The following is a 16,582-nucleotide window of genomic DNA, read 5'->3' on the forward strand; positions in this document are numbered from 1 at the left end:
TTTTTAAAATAATCATTATTAACACATACTGGTGTTTAACTTATGGAACAGTTTATATTACTTTCATACTTGAACAATGTAAATAGATCTAAACTCCAATTCACTTAAATAAAATTGATTTTAATTTTCCTATATATTTTGAAGAAGTTGAGCATCCTTGCTAACATCTTTAAAACAATATCTTCCCCTTCCAGTAAGCTGGCTCTTATTTATAAAATATTCTAATAACTCAATTTCTATGGCACTTAAATTAAATATATATTCTATATTTGTCAATATCATCAAACTAAAGAAAACTATGAGCTATCAATGACTGTTTCTTAGAGAGCATGCATTTCAAACTTTTGTTTGATCACAGACACAGAAATATTCAACTCTAGTTCTTCCTTTTGTCTTTCAAATGGCTACAGGGGTACATTTTCCATGATTAAAACTAGAATATTTGATCTGAAATGAAAGTTTGTATCTCCTTATTTTATAAAGAAGCATGTTGGAGTACACTGAAAGGCTTCCCTGGTAGCTCAGACGGTAAAGCGTCTGCCTGCAATGTGGGAGACCTGGGTTCAATCCCAGGGTTGGGAAGATCCCCTGGAGAAGGAAATGGCAATCCACTCCAGTACTCTTGCCTGGAAAATTCCATGGATGGAGGAGCCTGGTAGGCTATAGTTCATGGTATCTCAAAGAGTCGGACATGACTGAGCAACTTCACTGACTTTAATATTTTGAATTTAATAAAGTCAGTTGCATTAAGTTAAAGACCATGACTGGTGTTTTTCCCATGGTATCCCAGTGTGTACACACTGCAAAGTCTCAATCTATTTTAACAGAATGAATTAATGAATGAATGGCAATGACAAATGAGGAGAGAGTACCAAGGCTCAGGAACTGCACAACTTCCAGGAATCTCTTCTGAATACAGGGACACAATTTTAACAGATCAGAAAGACAAAACAGTACCCTATGACTATCCAAATGTAAAGGGAGATGCCCAGCCTGGCTCCATAAGAAATTCTCAGGAACAGCTATCAGCCTCCCTCAACTGCACTGTCCCATTGGCAGATCCACAGAGTTCTGAGGACAGTGGTAGAATAGATGGTAGTAATTGGTTCAAGAGAAGAAAGTAAACAGAGGTGAGGAAATGGGGATAAACATAAAGACAACTTTCCTTTTATCAGGATAGATTCCACTCCTTGTCTAGCTGGAATACCTCGATAACAGAATTTTAGAAGGCATGAAAAAAAAAAAGGATTATATCCTTCTATTTAAACTTTGCTCACTGGTAATAAGATGTATGTTTCTCCCTGTTCAGAAGGATGACCCATTTAGGAAACATCAACATGCTCCCTTGCCCTCTAGCTTTCACTTGTCTTTGGCCAACGGAAAGCCCAAGGAGACTGGGGGAGGAGCGAGGTCGGAGTGCATCTTCTCTTGGTACCGTCCATGCCAGGTCTCCAGAGCTGTCAGCATCACTTCACCAATTAGCCCTGCTCCTGTCAAGATGATCTTGCTCTGAGGCTCTCATTCCACTTTAGGTTGTTCTTTGCTGTTCTTAATGCTAGATGGTAATTATTCCTCAATTGACTCTGTAAATGGAAATTTCATCAAAACTTTCTTCAAATTATCCTATTTCAAATTTGCCTCCATGTCCTTATGGGTACATAAAGATTGATGGAAGACTACATTTTGTTTTCTTTCCTCTGACTTTGGTCACCTTTTTCTACATACACAGAAGAGTTCCATTTCTTCTCCATCTTCACTATCTCTAATCTCTAAGAGAAGGCCAAAAGAATCCTTGGTGCCTGCAAAAGTCTCACAATACATCCTCTGACATCACCTATTCCTTAGAGTAGATTGGAATCAGAAAGGATAGCTTTGAACACTGTCTGGGCTGGGAAACAAAAACACCAGTGAGAAAGTTTATTTTCTCTTCAAAAGTACATATTTTATCTTTTTTAAGGGAGCCAAAGTCTGTCTTCTTATTGCTAATATGTATTGATTTTAGACCTAACACTATGGAACTACAGAGAATGTGTATATTGCATTCCCTTATCCTCTCCATCATAGGAACAGAATTCCCCTTCATTGGGGGCATGCTAATAACCCTATGCTGCACAAGGTGCTTGTTCTCCACTTACTACCATGCCTGGGGGTGTTGCTCACGCAACACTGGTTAGATCGCATCCCGTGTGTGCCAGTCAGAGGCAGGTCAGAGATCACTGTTTCTCTGGCTTTAAATCACAGGCTCCTTCCCTGCGGCCATACTGTTTATCTTCAAATATCTGAAAATAATAATCTTGACTTCCACATCCTATTTTTCTTCTTTGGGTTAAAAGTATACAGCTACTTAACCATTCCTGTGTAACATCATTTTTAGTCACTCTCCTGTCTGGCCACTCCATACTCTATGTGTTCCTTACATAAAATACTCTTCACTTTTTGCATTTAGAATTGAAGGCAGCTCATCTAAGAGTGGGCTTCCAGGTGGCTCAGTGGTACAGAATCTGCCTACAATGCAGGAGACTCAGGTGTGATCCCTTGGTTGGGAAGATCCCCTGTGGGAGGGCATGGAAACCCACCCCAGTATGTTTCCTGGAGAATCCCAGGGACAGAGAAGCCCGGCAGGCTACAGTCCTTGGGGTCGCAAAGAGTCGGACACGACTGAAGCAGCTTAGCATGCATGCACGTAGGACTACCACCCTTTTTGTCTTCCACGGCTACCCTCTGAGCTTGCTGCCTAATAACCCCTGCTCTTTGAAACCTATATCGTACTTTCAATTTATCTTAACTCATGTTCAATTCTTTCCTCTATCTACCACAACCCATAGTTTTCCTGGAGTTTGAACCTGAACTCTAGACAACATGTTGTTTTCTCTATTAGTGTTCCCTGTAACAGCTCCAGCCTGGCCTTCTAGTTGTCTCCACAATCCATGCACTGTTAACATCACAAAGCTGAACAGACTCCTTGCCACCTGGATGCGTGGCCAAATTCAAATAAACATCACTATGACCCCAAGAGCCTTGAAATACAAGCATTTTATAGGAAGACTTCTAAAATCATTATTAAAACCATCTCCCTTTCCCCCAAAACATTACACTTAAGGTCAGTACTAAAAATCTCACTACCTCTCTCTTATGAATTCACTTCCGGCCCAGAGTCCCCTAGAATTCATTCCATGCAACTCTCCACCTCTGGCCACAGAACCCTTTACCCACTGACACTCCTCAAAGCCCACCACCTGCCATGTGATCTGGACTCCATGCCACTCTAATTCCTTCTCTCAGGGTGCCAGTTCCCTGGAAATCCATGGAATAAATCCCCCTTCTCTCTCCAGCACCATCTTAAATACTGCAGCCTTCTTGTCTAGCCTCTTCTTATGTACAAACTTGGAGAGCATGCCTTTCACTGCTTTATCCAAGTCAGGGTGAAAGATCTTTGTCTAGTTATTTATACCCTAAGTCACTCCAAAAAATAGCTTAAGAGGAGATTAACCTCACAATAATATCTATCCATTGGTAATAAGCATATGAAGTCAAGGCCATACAAAAGAAAGGAAGCAATTAGAGCTTATGTAATTACAGTCTGTGAATGTTACTCTTGGTGCTATGTATTCTGGCAGCAAAAGCAAACAAGAGAAAGATTCTAAATACTATAATTTCCAATATATGACAAAAGAAAACACACCAGTTCTTCAGGAGAAATAAACATTTTCCTCACACAGTCAAGCTTTATAAAAGTATTCTTTGTGACAGCCAAATGAATTTAAAGCTCCTTAAAAATGGGGACTATTTTTGGTGGTTTCCTCTCTACCCATCTCCCCAAGATTTCTGCTGTGCAAAACAACAAAGCATTCTGGTTGTAATGTGTGTTGTTGACAAGAATATTGGGCAAGTGGCTTTTTCCCATGTGTGATATGAGCCTGGGAAGAAGTGGTTACAGTTTATGGGTACAATAGTTGTTAAGGAAGTAAACATGTTGACTAGGTCTGTGAGATATTCCAGAGAGGCCAATGATAGGAGTAAAACATCAGTCAGTTACTGAGATGGGGAAAGAAGAAGAGTAAAAGGGAAAAGCCACAGTGATGGAAGGTGTTAAAAAACAACAACAAAAAAAAGCGTTCTGTTGAGTTTGGGGAAGAACAGATGTTCCCCAGGGCAGAAGTTAAGCTGTGACACTTTGAATGGCTGTGTGTGGTCAGCAGCCATTCATTTACTAGTAGCTCCTGTTTAAAGAGTTAATTTGACCCAGTTACTGTAGCGTTCGACTTTGTTCATCTTCCCACACACACCAAGTTGAAATTCTTTTCTTTCTGAAAGCTATGATGTTGGACTAAACAACACATCCTTGTGGGGTACTCATTGGATTTTAATGAGCATCTGGGCAGACCCTGGGAGAGAGCTGTGTTCTCACAGTGCGAGGGCAGGCTCGATGCTTTCAGCTGTTGGCACCGCTCACAGGAGATAGTGTTCTCAGGAGAAAGAGTGTTAGTAAACCTTTATTTGTGTGTGTGTGTGGCTGCAGAGAATTGGCTGCAAAAGAGAAGTTCAATTCTCTTGTTTCTGAAAGCAGTAAAGAGGTTTCCAAATGACTTTCTCTAATGCATTTTGGTAAGCTGCCCTCAAACACTGTTGTTTGAACCTCTCAAAATGTAGGCTTAAAAACCCCTCTAATGTCTTTCACTATAAATAATCTGCTTAATACTTGAAAATATGAGTTTGTTTACAAATTTCACATTTTTAATGTAAGTTTGTTTACCAGTTGCCTATATTGGGAATAAGATGGTGCCCTGAGAAGTTCTGGAAGAGGATGAAATGGGGGTAGTTTCCATGAGAGTCGATGTAAGCTATCCCACCCGATATAACAGCTGTGCAGAAAGCTTCTGAGCACTCCACCACACAGCAGCGGAGGTGCTGATGCTGGTGGTCCTGGTAACTTCCCATGAAGAGAAGAATAAACACAGAGGGAACCACCGATATGGAGTAGCCCATTGTACAACGTCATATATTCTATTCCCTTCACCTAGAATGCCTTTCCCGTCTTAGTCTTATCTTCTTGTCTTAGTTTTATTAAATTCTTACTTATCCCTCAAAATCCACCTCACTTTGTACTTCCTCTGTAAAGCTTTATCTATGCATCTTAGGAAAAACTGATTTTGCCATTCTTGTACTGAGACCTATGCATTTCCAGAACATTTTTTACTGTACCTTGATTTCCAGGCCTTACACCTTCTACTCTTCCACTCTGCTGTTGCTGTTCAGTCGCTAAGCCGTGTCCAGTGATTTGCAACACCATGGACTCTGCCAGGCTCCTGTGTCCTCCATTGTCTCCTAGAGTTTGCTCAAATTCATGTGCATTGAGTCAGTGATGCTATCCACCCATCTCATCTTCTGCCACCTCCCCCTTTTGCTTCAACCTTGCACAGCATCAAAGTCTTTTCCAATGAGTTGGTTCTTCACATCAGGTAGCCAAAGGATTGCAGCTTCAGCTTCACCATCAACCCTCCGAATGAATATTCAGACTTGATTTCCTTTAGGATTCACTAGTCTGATCTGCGTGCAGACCAAAGGACTCTCAAGAGTCTTCTCCAACAACATAGTTCGAAAGCATCAATTCTTTGGCGCTCAGCCTTCCATATGACCCAACTCTCATATCCATACATGACTAATGGAAAAACCATAGCTTTGACTATACGGAACTTTGTCAGAAAGTGATGTCTCTGCTTTTTAATATGCTGCCGAGGTTTGTCATAGCTCTCCTTCCAAAGAGCAAGCATCTGTTAATTTCATGATTGCAAGTCACGATCCAAAGTGATTTTGGAGCCCAAAAAACAAAATCTGTCAATCCCCTTATATTTGCCATTAAGTAATAGGACTGGATGCCATGATCTTCAGTTCAGTTCAGTTCAGTCACTCAGTCATGTCCAACTCTTTGTGACCCCATGGATTGCAGCACCCCAAGCTTCCCTCTCCATCACCAACTCCCGGCTTGCTCAAACTCAAGTTCATCAAGTCAGTGATGCCATCAACCATCTCATCCTCTGTCAGACTGTTCTCCTAAAAGTTTGTAAGGACTGATGTTGAAGCTGAAACTCCAATCCTCATTGGAAAAGACCCTGATGCTGGGAAAGACAGAAGGCAGGAAGGGAAAGGGATGAAAGAGGATGAGATGGCTGGATGGCAACACCGACCCCTCTGTCATCCCTTTCCCTTCCTGCCTTCTGTCTTTCCCAGTATCAGGGTCTTTTCCAATGAGTCAGTTATTTGCATCAAGTGGCCAAAGAATTGGAGTTTCAGCTTCAACATCAGCCCTTCCAATGAGTATTCAGGCAGGACTGATTTCCTTTAGGATGGACTGGCTGATCTCCTTGCAGTCCAAGGGACTCTCAAGAGTCTTCTCCAACACCACAGTTCAAAAGCATCAATTCTTTGGTGCTCAGCTTTCTTTATAGTCCAACTCTCACATCCATACATGACTATTGGAAAAATCATAGCTTTGACTAGATGGACCTTTGTTGGCAAGGTAATGTCTCTGCTTTTTATATGTTGTCTAGGTTTGTTATAGCTTTTCTTCCAAGGAGCAAGAGTCTTTTAATTTCATGGCTTCAGTCACCATCTGCAGTGATTTTGAAGCCCAAGAAAATAAAGTCTGTGACTGTTTTCATTGTTTCACCATCTGTTTGCCATGGAGTGATGAGACCAGATGCCATGATTTAGTTTTTTGAATGTTGAGCTTTAAGCCAACTTTTTCACTCTCCTCTTTCACTTTCATCAAGAGGCTCTTTAGTTCCTCTTTGCTTTTGGCCATAATGGTGGTGTCATCTGCGTATCTGAGGTTATTTATATTTCTCCCAGCAATCTTGATTCCAGCTTGTGCTTCATCCAGTCCAGCATTTCTCATGATGTATTCTGCAGATGAGTCAAATAAGCAGGGTGACAATATACAGCCTTGACATACTCCTTTCCCAATTTGGAACCAGTCTGTTGTTCCATGTCCAGTTCTAACTGTTGCTTCTTGACCTGCATACAGATTTCTCAGGAGACAGGTCAGGTGGTCTGGTATTCCCATCTCTTGAAGAATTTTCCAGTTTGTTGTGATCCACACAGTCAAAGGCTTTGGTGTAATTAATAAAGCAGAAGCAGATGTTTTTCTGGAACTCTCTTGTTTTTTTGATGATCCAACGGATGCTGGCGATTTGATTTCTGGTTTCTCTGCCTTTTCTAAATCCAGTTTGAACATCTGGAAGTTTATGGTCCACATATTGCTGAAGCCTGGCTTAGAGAATTTTGAGCATTACTTTGCTGGCATGTGAGATGAGTACAGTTGTGCAGTAGTTTGAACATTCTTTGACATTGCCTTTCTTTGGGATTGGAATGAAAACTGACCTTTTCCAGTCCTGTGGCCACTGCTGAGTTTTCCAAATTTGCTGGAATATTGATTGTAGCACTTTCACAGCATCATCTTTTAGGATTTTAAATAGTTCCACTGGAATTCCATCACCTCCACTAGCTTTGTTCGTAGTGATGCTTCCTAAGGCCCATTTGACTTCACATTCCAGGACGTCTGGCTCTAGGTGGGTGATTGTACCATCATGATTATCTGGGTTGTGAAGATCTTCCCTGTATAGTTCTTCTGTGTATTCTTTCCACCTCTTCTTAATATCTCTGCTTCCATTAGGTCTATACCATTTCTGTCCTTTATTGTACCCATCTTTGCATGAAATGTTCCCTTGGTATCTCTAATTCTCTTGAAGAGATCTCTAGTCTTACCCATTCTATGGTTTTCCTTTATTTCTTTGCATTGATCACTGAGGAAGGCTATCTATCTCTCCTTGCTATTCTCTGGAACTCTGCATTCAAACAGGTATATGTTTCCTTTTCTCCTTTGCTTTTTGTTTTTCTTCTTTTCACAGCTATTTGTAAGGCCTCCTCAGACAACCATTTTGCTTTTTGCATTTCTTTTTTTGGGGGATGGTCTTGATCACTGCCTCCTCTACAGTGTCATGAACCTGCATCCATGGTTCTTCAGGCACTCGGTCTATCGATCTAATCCCTTGAATCTATTTGTCACTTCCACTATATAATCATAAGGGATTTGATTTAGGTCATACCTGAATGGTCGAGTGGTTTTCCCTACTTTCTTCAATTTAAGTCTGAATTTGGCAATAAGGAGTTTATGATCTGAGCCATAGTCAGCTCCCAACCTTGTTTTTGCTGACTGTATAGAGTTTCTCCATCTTCGGCTGCAAAGAATATAATCAATCTGATTGTGGTATTGACCATCTGGTGATGTCCATGTGTAGAGCATTTGCCATGACCAGTGCATTCTCTTAGCAAAACTCTGTTAGGCTTTGATCTGCTTCATTGTGTACTCCAAGGCCAAATTACCTGTTACTCCGGGTATCTTGACTTCCTATTTTTGCATTCCATTCCCTTATGATGAAAAGGACATCTTTTTTGGATGTTAGTTCTAGGAGGTCTTGTAGGTCTTCATAGAACCATACAATTTCAGCTTTTCAGCATTACTGCTTAGGGCATAGGCTTGGATTACTGTGATATTGAATAGCCTTAGCTACAGTCTTTGTTTTTTGAATGTTGAGTTTCAAGTCAGCAGTTTCACTCTCCTCTTTCACCTTCATCAAGAGGTTCTTAAGTTCCTCTTCACTTTCTGCCATTAGAGTGGTATCATCTGCATATCTGAGGCTGTAGATATTTCTCCCAGAAATCCTGTTTCTAGCTTATGAGTCATCCATTCTTCTACTTAATTATCCCCAAAAGAATGTGAAATACTTAAGAATAAGAACCATTTCACTTTTTATCCTCATTCCTACTGCAGTGCCTAATATTTCTGAATGAATGAATGAAAATAGGACAGAGGACAGGACAGAGAAGGGCAAGACAAAATAAAGCTGAAGAGACTGGACAAAATAAGAAAGAGAAACAAACAGCATAGGTCAAACATATGTCAGTCTGGAGAAGCAGACCAAGTCAAGAAAAGAGAGAAGAACAAATAATGCAAAGATATATGTTAAAGGACAATCAGTCTATATCATAAACAAAAATCACATGGAGAAAATGGGGACTGAATCACAGAGGCACTGAGCTAGGGTAAAGCAGTCGAACTGTCAGAGGACTATTTCTCTTTATAGGAAGCCATAGATAGAGTGCTGGACTCAGCCCTAAACTGATGCTTTTCCAGCAACTAGATTGATGAAGACCCTGGAAGAAGAAATGCATTTGTTGTGATCAGGGCAGTTAACCTTGGCATCGAGTGGAAAATGAGAGCTATAATAGCAAAGCAGTTATTTCCAGGGACAAGAAGAGATGTACATCAGTTTTTATTCCATGACTAACTACATTGCTTTAAACTGAGGACTGGAGTGGCCAAAGAAAGACAACTTAGTTCATGAGTTTTGACCTGCCACAGGGGTGTCCTCCCAGCTCTACAAATGTGCTCTGAACATGTGGTTCGTAGGCCAAGCCCTGCTCCACATGAGGTCGCCTCTAAATTTTGGAAGCAAACCATATTAACTTATTTGTATCTTGATTTTCTACCAGATTGTAATTTCCTCAGGGAAAGAGGCTATGTGTACTTCTGGAATCAATCCTGGTATAAAACTGAGAGCCATTCCAAAAAAAGTGGTTGGTGCAACATGATGTTAGTTTCATTACTGGTCTAATTTGACCATAGAAATTAGCATTAGTTACCTAGATTTCAGCCCATTGACAACTATTTTCCTCACTGCTTAGTCTCTGCCCCTAATTATTCCATACTTTAACTAGGGAAGGGCTGATTATAAACTTATATGCCTATATTTTTTCCCAAGTTCTCCATTCTACTATTTATTCTATAAAGTCTCATTCTTTTCTTCAGAGACCTCTTTGCCACCACCTCCACCCTTCTCCAATCTTGAGTGCTAGCCCTCTAGGCTGCCATAAGCCACTAATGCTGGTTCTTCTTATCTTTTATTGCTTTCTGATATAGAAACTGTTTCCTGAGTCATTGTTTTTCTTAGTTGACACCATTATTTTGTTAATATACCTCCTCAGGAGATTTCTGAAGAGAGGGTATCTGACATATTAATTTTCTTATTCAGATAATGGCTATACTCTGCCATCACACTTGAATAGCATTCTAGCTAAGTTTAGGATTCCAGATGGGAAAGCATTTGTCTTCAGTCTGAGACTGTGAAGGCATCATTCCTCTATTTTCTATCACCATAATGCAAATCAAAAGTCTTAGACCAATCTGTCATTGCTTTCTAGCTTAACTGCTTTTCCCTCACTAAAATTTTTTAAATATCTCATTTTTATCCTTGAGGTACTAAACTTTTATACTGATGTGTCTAGATATGGATCTTTTGGGGTTATTATGCTCAGTCACATATTGGCCCTTTTAACAAAATTTATGACACCTCTCCTTGCACTCTGAAAAATGTCTTTGTATTGTTTCTTTTATAGCTTCCTCACTCTTAGTTCTTCATTCTCCTTTTATTTTACTTCTACTATTCAGATACTGGATCCTAGGTTGAGATTCTACCCTTATATATTTTTTTTTTAATTTTTGTACCACATTCTAATTGATTTTCCAAATATAATCTTTTATTTATTTTTAAATTATTTTCTTGGCAAACACATTTTAAAGTTGCTAATAGCTCATCTTGATCCCTAAAAGTCCTTTTTCATAGTATATTGTTCCTGTTGTTCTTTTTTCTTTTATCATGGTTACATCCTCTTAATTCTCTCTGATTCTAATAATCAGGGTATATGTATGTTGGATTTTTCTTTGCTTTAAGTTATTTTCCATTTCTTGAATTTCTTTATTTCTACTGGGCTTCATTTTTTTTTCTAGTTGTTTAGCTTCATCTTTCTTCTTATATTGCACAATTTCCCAGAAAATCACAGAAAACCTAGCTGAATACATACATTTATAGGTACACACATATACACAATTATATATAACATATGAATTTAAAAATAAAAATATGAAGAGTGACCAGAAGTTCTTTGAGAACAGGAAGAATTTCTTAATGGAGAAGATTTTGCTTTAAGATGCATGCTGCTGCTGCTGCTGCTAAGTCCCGTCAGTTGTGTCTGACTCTGTGCGACCCCATAGACAGCAGCCCACTAGGCTCCTCTGTCCCTGGGCTTCTCCAGGCAAGAACACTGGAGTGGGTTGCCATTAAGATGGATAGGGAGCTACTTTTGACAATGTTCAGTTCAGTTCAATTCAGGTTGCTCAGTTGTGTCCAACTCTTTGCCACCCCATGAACTGCAGCATGCCAGGCCTCCCTGTCCATCACCAACTCCTGGAGTTCACTCAAACTCACGTCCATTAAGTCGGTGATGCCATCCAGCCATCTCATCCTCTGTCGTCCCCTTTTCCTCCTGCCCCCAATCCCTCCCAGCATCAGAGTCTTTTCCAATGAGTCAACTCTTCGCATGAAGTGGCCAAAATATTGGAGTTTCAGCCTCAGCATCATTCCTTCCAAAGAAATCCCAGGGCTGATCTTCTTCAGAATGGACTGGTTGGATCTCCTTGCTGTCCAAGGGACTCTCAAGAGTCTTCTCCAACACCACAGTTCAAAAGCATCAATTCTTCGACGCTCAGCTTTCTTCACAGTCCAACTCTCACATCCATATATGACCACTGGAAAAACCATAGCCTTGACTAGACGAACCTTTGTTGGCAAAGTAATGTCTCTGCTTTTGAATATGCTATCTGGGTTGGTCATAACTTTCCTTCCAAGGAGTAAGCATCTTTTAATTTCATGGCTGCCGTCACCATCTGCAGTGATTCTCTAAGTGTTATCAAATGAATTGGACCTCACTGCTTGCAGCTTATCAAATCAATACTTACAGATATAAGATTTCCCTGATGGTATGGTGAATAAGAATCCACCTGTCAATACAGGGGACATGGGTTCAAATCCCTAGTCCAGGAAGATTCCACATGCCACACAGCAAATTAGCCCACACTCTAGAGCCTGTGAATTGCAATTACTGAGCTCAATTGCTGCAACTACCAAAGCCCATGTACCTAGAGCCTGTGCTCTGCAATAAGAGAAGTCAACACAATGAGAAGCCCACACACTGCAGTGAAGCGAAGCCCAAGAGTAGCAATGAAAACCCAACATAACAATAGATAAATAATTCTTTTTTAAATCCTAAAAAATGAAAAAACCAAATGTGGATAGAAAGGAAAGGTGCCTTTAATCAATCTGGGAATATAGGGGATTCAATGTCTCCCCAAAACCACCTCTGAAGATTTGGGGAGGAAAAGAAGTAATCTCAATTAATCAATGAGATAGAGAGTAAGAGTCATCACCTTTCCCCACTATACACAGGCAAGTTAGGCAAAGTATTACGTGATTAAAAGATGTGAAGGTGTGCTTGGGCTGGAGATGAGTAGCACATGGGGGTGCCCGGTTTAAAAATTAGTTACAATATAGCTTTGCTAAGATGACAAGGAAAGGGGTTTCCTGCTTAAGGCAGTTGCCTGCAAAGAGCTCCTTACACAGGATGCAAACTGCTAGAATGAAAAGGACTTACCTTGGTGTACATCCAAGCTAGCTCACCTGTTTCTCTCTTTGATTCTCACCTGGGCTATATTCAATGACTCCAGGCAATTCTTGTGAGGAAGGGGCTTAATGTGCTTATCTGTTCTACACAGAGCTTTAACAGGCAATGAGACTGAGCACAGGCTTTCAGAAAGAGGACAGAGGGAAAATGGTGTCCAGGAAGTCAAGTGATGGATGAGCCTCAAAAATGAGGAAGTGCTGGATCTGGATCCTACTGCAAATAAACCGTAAGTTGCTACATGACACTGGCTCCTGGCCAGTACTGACTGTTCTATGGGTAGCATTTGACCCAAACTGAGCCAATGAGAAGTCCCTTTCCTCTTTTTGATTTTGTTTCTTTGTTATTTATTTGGTTTAGATTGAGGAAAAAGAGTTAGCACAGTATATCTCTACTGGCTTTGGCAGTAACATTTTTTGTTGTTCAGTTGCTCAGTTGTGTCTGACCCTTTGCCACTCCATGGACTGCAGCACACCAGGCTTCCCTATCCTTTACCATCTCCTGGAGCTTGCTCAAATTCATGTCCTTTGAGTCATTGATGCCATCCAGCCATCTCATCCTTTGTCATTCCCTTCTCCTCCCGTCTTCAATCTTTCCCAGCATCAGGGTCTTTTCCAGTGAGTCAGTTCTTCACATCAGGTGGCCAAAGGATTGGAGTTTCAGCTTCAGCATCAGTCTTCCAATGAATATTCAGATTTGATTTCCTTTAGGATTGGTTGGTTTGATCTCCTTGCAGTCCAAGGGTCTCTCAAGAGTCTTCTGCAACACCACAGTTCAAAAGCATCAGTTCTTTGGCGCACAGCTTTCTTTATGGTCCAACCCTCACTTCCATACATGACTACTGGAAAAACCATAGCTTTGGCTAGACAGACCTTTGTCGGCAAAGTAATGTCTCTGCTTTTGAATACTCTGTCTAGGTTGGTCATAACTTTTCTTTCAAGGAGCAAACATCTTTTAATTTCATGGCTAAAGTCACCGCCTGTAGTGATTTTTGGAGCCCAAGAAAATAAAGTCTGTCACTGTTCCCATTGTTTCCCCATCTATTTTCCATGAAGTGATGGGACTGGATGCCATGATCTTCTTTTTTTGAATGTTGAGTTTTAAGCCAGCTTTTTGACTCTCCTCTTTCACCTTCATCAAGAGACTCTTTAGTTCCTCTTTGCTTTCTGACATAAGGTGGTGTCTTCTGCATATCTGAGGTTACCAGCATTTCTCCTGGTAACCTTGATACCAGTTTGTGCTTCATCCAGCCTGGCATTTTGTATAATATATTCTGCATATAGGTTAAGTAAGCCCAGTGACAATGTACAGTCTTGACATACTCCTTTCCCAATTTTGAACCAGTCTGTTGTTCCATGCCATAACATTTAGATGTTGTCTTTACCCATGTTTCCACCATGACACTGGTCTACAGTGGGAGAGAAGCACAGACCCAAAGAGCAAAGAAATGGAGCTGAGTGGTAGAGGGCATCCAGGCATTGTCTGAGATGCTTATTGGACTTTCCCTTCTCACCAAGCTGCCAAGTTCTTACCCGTGGGTTCTGTGAGGTACTCAAATACATTTCACTTTGCTTAATCAATCCTGGAATGTATTTGTGCCATTTGCAATTGAAAGAGGCCGCTGATTAAAGCAACAATATTTCATCTATGATTTGTCCCAACTTTAAAATTTATTAATACTCTACAGAATCTTTTTTTAAAGATACCTAAGCAGAGAAGGAAAGAAGCTTAAAAATGGCAGAGGAAATATATATGACTTTTCCCTAAAATCTGAAGATTGTAAGAGTAAATTTTCAGAGAAATACCACTCCTTTCAAAATGATAGAAACATTATAAATAAGTTACACATTTTAGGACTCCATATTTGGTATAATTCTAGGTTCATAAAAACCTGGTTTTCAGCTTTCAATATTATATACATAATAAGGTATGCTTAAAATGGACAGAATTTTGCTAGGGAAAAAAATGGTATCTATTCATTAAGCCTTGAGAAACTCAAAAATGTTAGCTTCCCATGTGGACCTCTCGCTTTTTTAAAAAATGTGATTCAGTATCTTTTTCAAAAAAAGATGGTGACTGCATCCATGAAATTAAAAGACGCTTACTACTTAGAAGAAAAGTTCTGACTAACCTAGACAACATATTAAAAAGCAGAGACATTACTTTGCCAACAAAGGTCCATCTAGTCAAAGCTATGGTTTTTCCTGTGATCATGTATGGATGTGAGAGTTGGACTGTGAAGAAGGCTGAGCGCTGAAGAATTGATGCTTTTGAACTGTGGTGTTGGAGAAGACTCTTGAGAGTCCCTTGGACTGCAAGGAGATCCAACCAGTCCATTCTGAAGGAGATCAGACCTGGGATTTCTTTGGAAGGAATGATGCTAAAGCTGAAACTCCAATCCTTTGGCCACCTGATGGGAAGAACTGACTCATTGGAAAAGACCCTGATGCTGGGAAAGATTGAGGGCAGGAGGAGAAGAGGACGACAGAGGATGAGATGGTTGGATGGCATCACCGACTTGATGGACATGAGTTTGAGTAAATTCCGGGAGTTGGCAATGGACAGGGAGGCCTGGCGTGCTGCAGTCCATGGGGTCGCAAAGAGTCGGACATGACTGAATGACTGAACTGAACTGAAGGTAGCTCAAAAGCAGAGAATAGCATTCTTCAGTTGCTGTGGCAAGGCCAGAATGAGTACAACAGGAGAGTTACACACTTAAGCTTCATCAGGAGCCAACAAGGATGGACTGGGAAGGGTCTTTCATTTTTATTCTGAGGAACATAACCAGCTGAGTGATAGTTTCTGCTAACTTCTGGCTCCTTCAGGCTACTAATTACAGACTTCTTCAGTTACTCTCAGGAAAAATCCAGGAGACAACCCTAAGGCTTGACTGTTTACTAGCTAGCACCAGATTAGATTTATATTTACGTCTATCTGTCTATATTTTCTTTTATTTCTTTACATATTCATATAGAAAAGAGCATAGCACCTGTATATTAACAACCCTTCAGTCTCTGCATTTCCTGGGGTATAAACTAGGGATAATAGTAAACCTACTTCACAGAGTTGTTACAAAGATCAAATTTGTTAACAGACGTAAAGTACTGAGAATGGTGTCTGTGACACAGTAACTGCTATACCGATCTTAACTGTTTATCAGTGGTGCAGCAGACCATAGCTATTCACAATGTCAACTTGATGTTCAGAATTTAAGGCTAGAGGGAGGGGTGGCAGCAAGTAGCGTGACCTTGAGAAGACACTGCTGACTACTAGAAGCTTCTAGGGGTTACTGTGCATTCATCCAACAAATACGTATGAAACATTTATCATATCCACAGTACGATACTGTGTAGTAAGAGAGTCATGAAGGTGAATGCGAAATGTTTCAAATATTCTTTAGGAAAAGAATAAGGAAAAAAGGTGAAAACACAGGAGAAAACAGGGGACGGTTAAATGATCACATAGAAGGCAGAAATATATATGTGTGTATATATATATAATTGTGTATGTATATATATATACACACACATATATATATACATATATCTGCATACGAAGAACACAGATGGACAAGTTGGCCTTGAATAGAAAAACACATCTAACCATTGGTGCCCACTTGAAGGGCAATAAGGATGAGAATGCACTTTGCCAAATTTGTAGGTTGGTTGGACAAGCCAAGAAATGTCAAGGAGATCCCACGTAATGGGCTCAATTTTCCCATTTATATTTGTCAAGTGGGTAAGTTATCTGCACAGGAACAGGTGGAAGAGGGTTTTCTGGTAACCTGGAAGAAAATGGGGAAGGTCTGAAATAGACATTGAGGGGAGTGGAAGTGGAAACTAAAGCAAGAAAAAGGAAAATGTTGAGAATCACTAGGGGTCCAGTTGATGTTAAGGTCCTAATTTATGGGGACACCATTCAACAGGCTTAGTTATAGGCTCAGCAGTTTTCTACTGCTTGGATAGAGGAAAGATAAAGTAGGTAGTAAGACTGACCCAGAGATGGGAAT

General features: G+C 40.3%; 1 pseudogene; it reads left to right on the top strand.

The window, feature by feature from the left end:
• The first annotated feature begins 857 nt into the window (after positions 1 to 857).
• Positions 858 to 16,582, top strand: part of LOC109563504 (CWF19-like protein 1) — a 113,598-nt pseudogene continuing 97,873 nt past the window's right edge.

The sequence above is a fragment of the Bos indicus genome, chromosome 9, assembly GCF_029378745.1.
Source record: "Bos indicus isolate NIAB-ARS_2022 breed Sahiwal x Tharparkar chromosome 9, NIAB-ARS_B.indTharparkar_mat_pri_1.0, whole genome shotgun sequence".
Taxonomy (NCBI): domain Eukaryota; kingdom Metazoa; phylum Chordata; class Mammalia; order Artiodactyla; family Bovidae; genus Bos; species Bos indicus.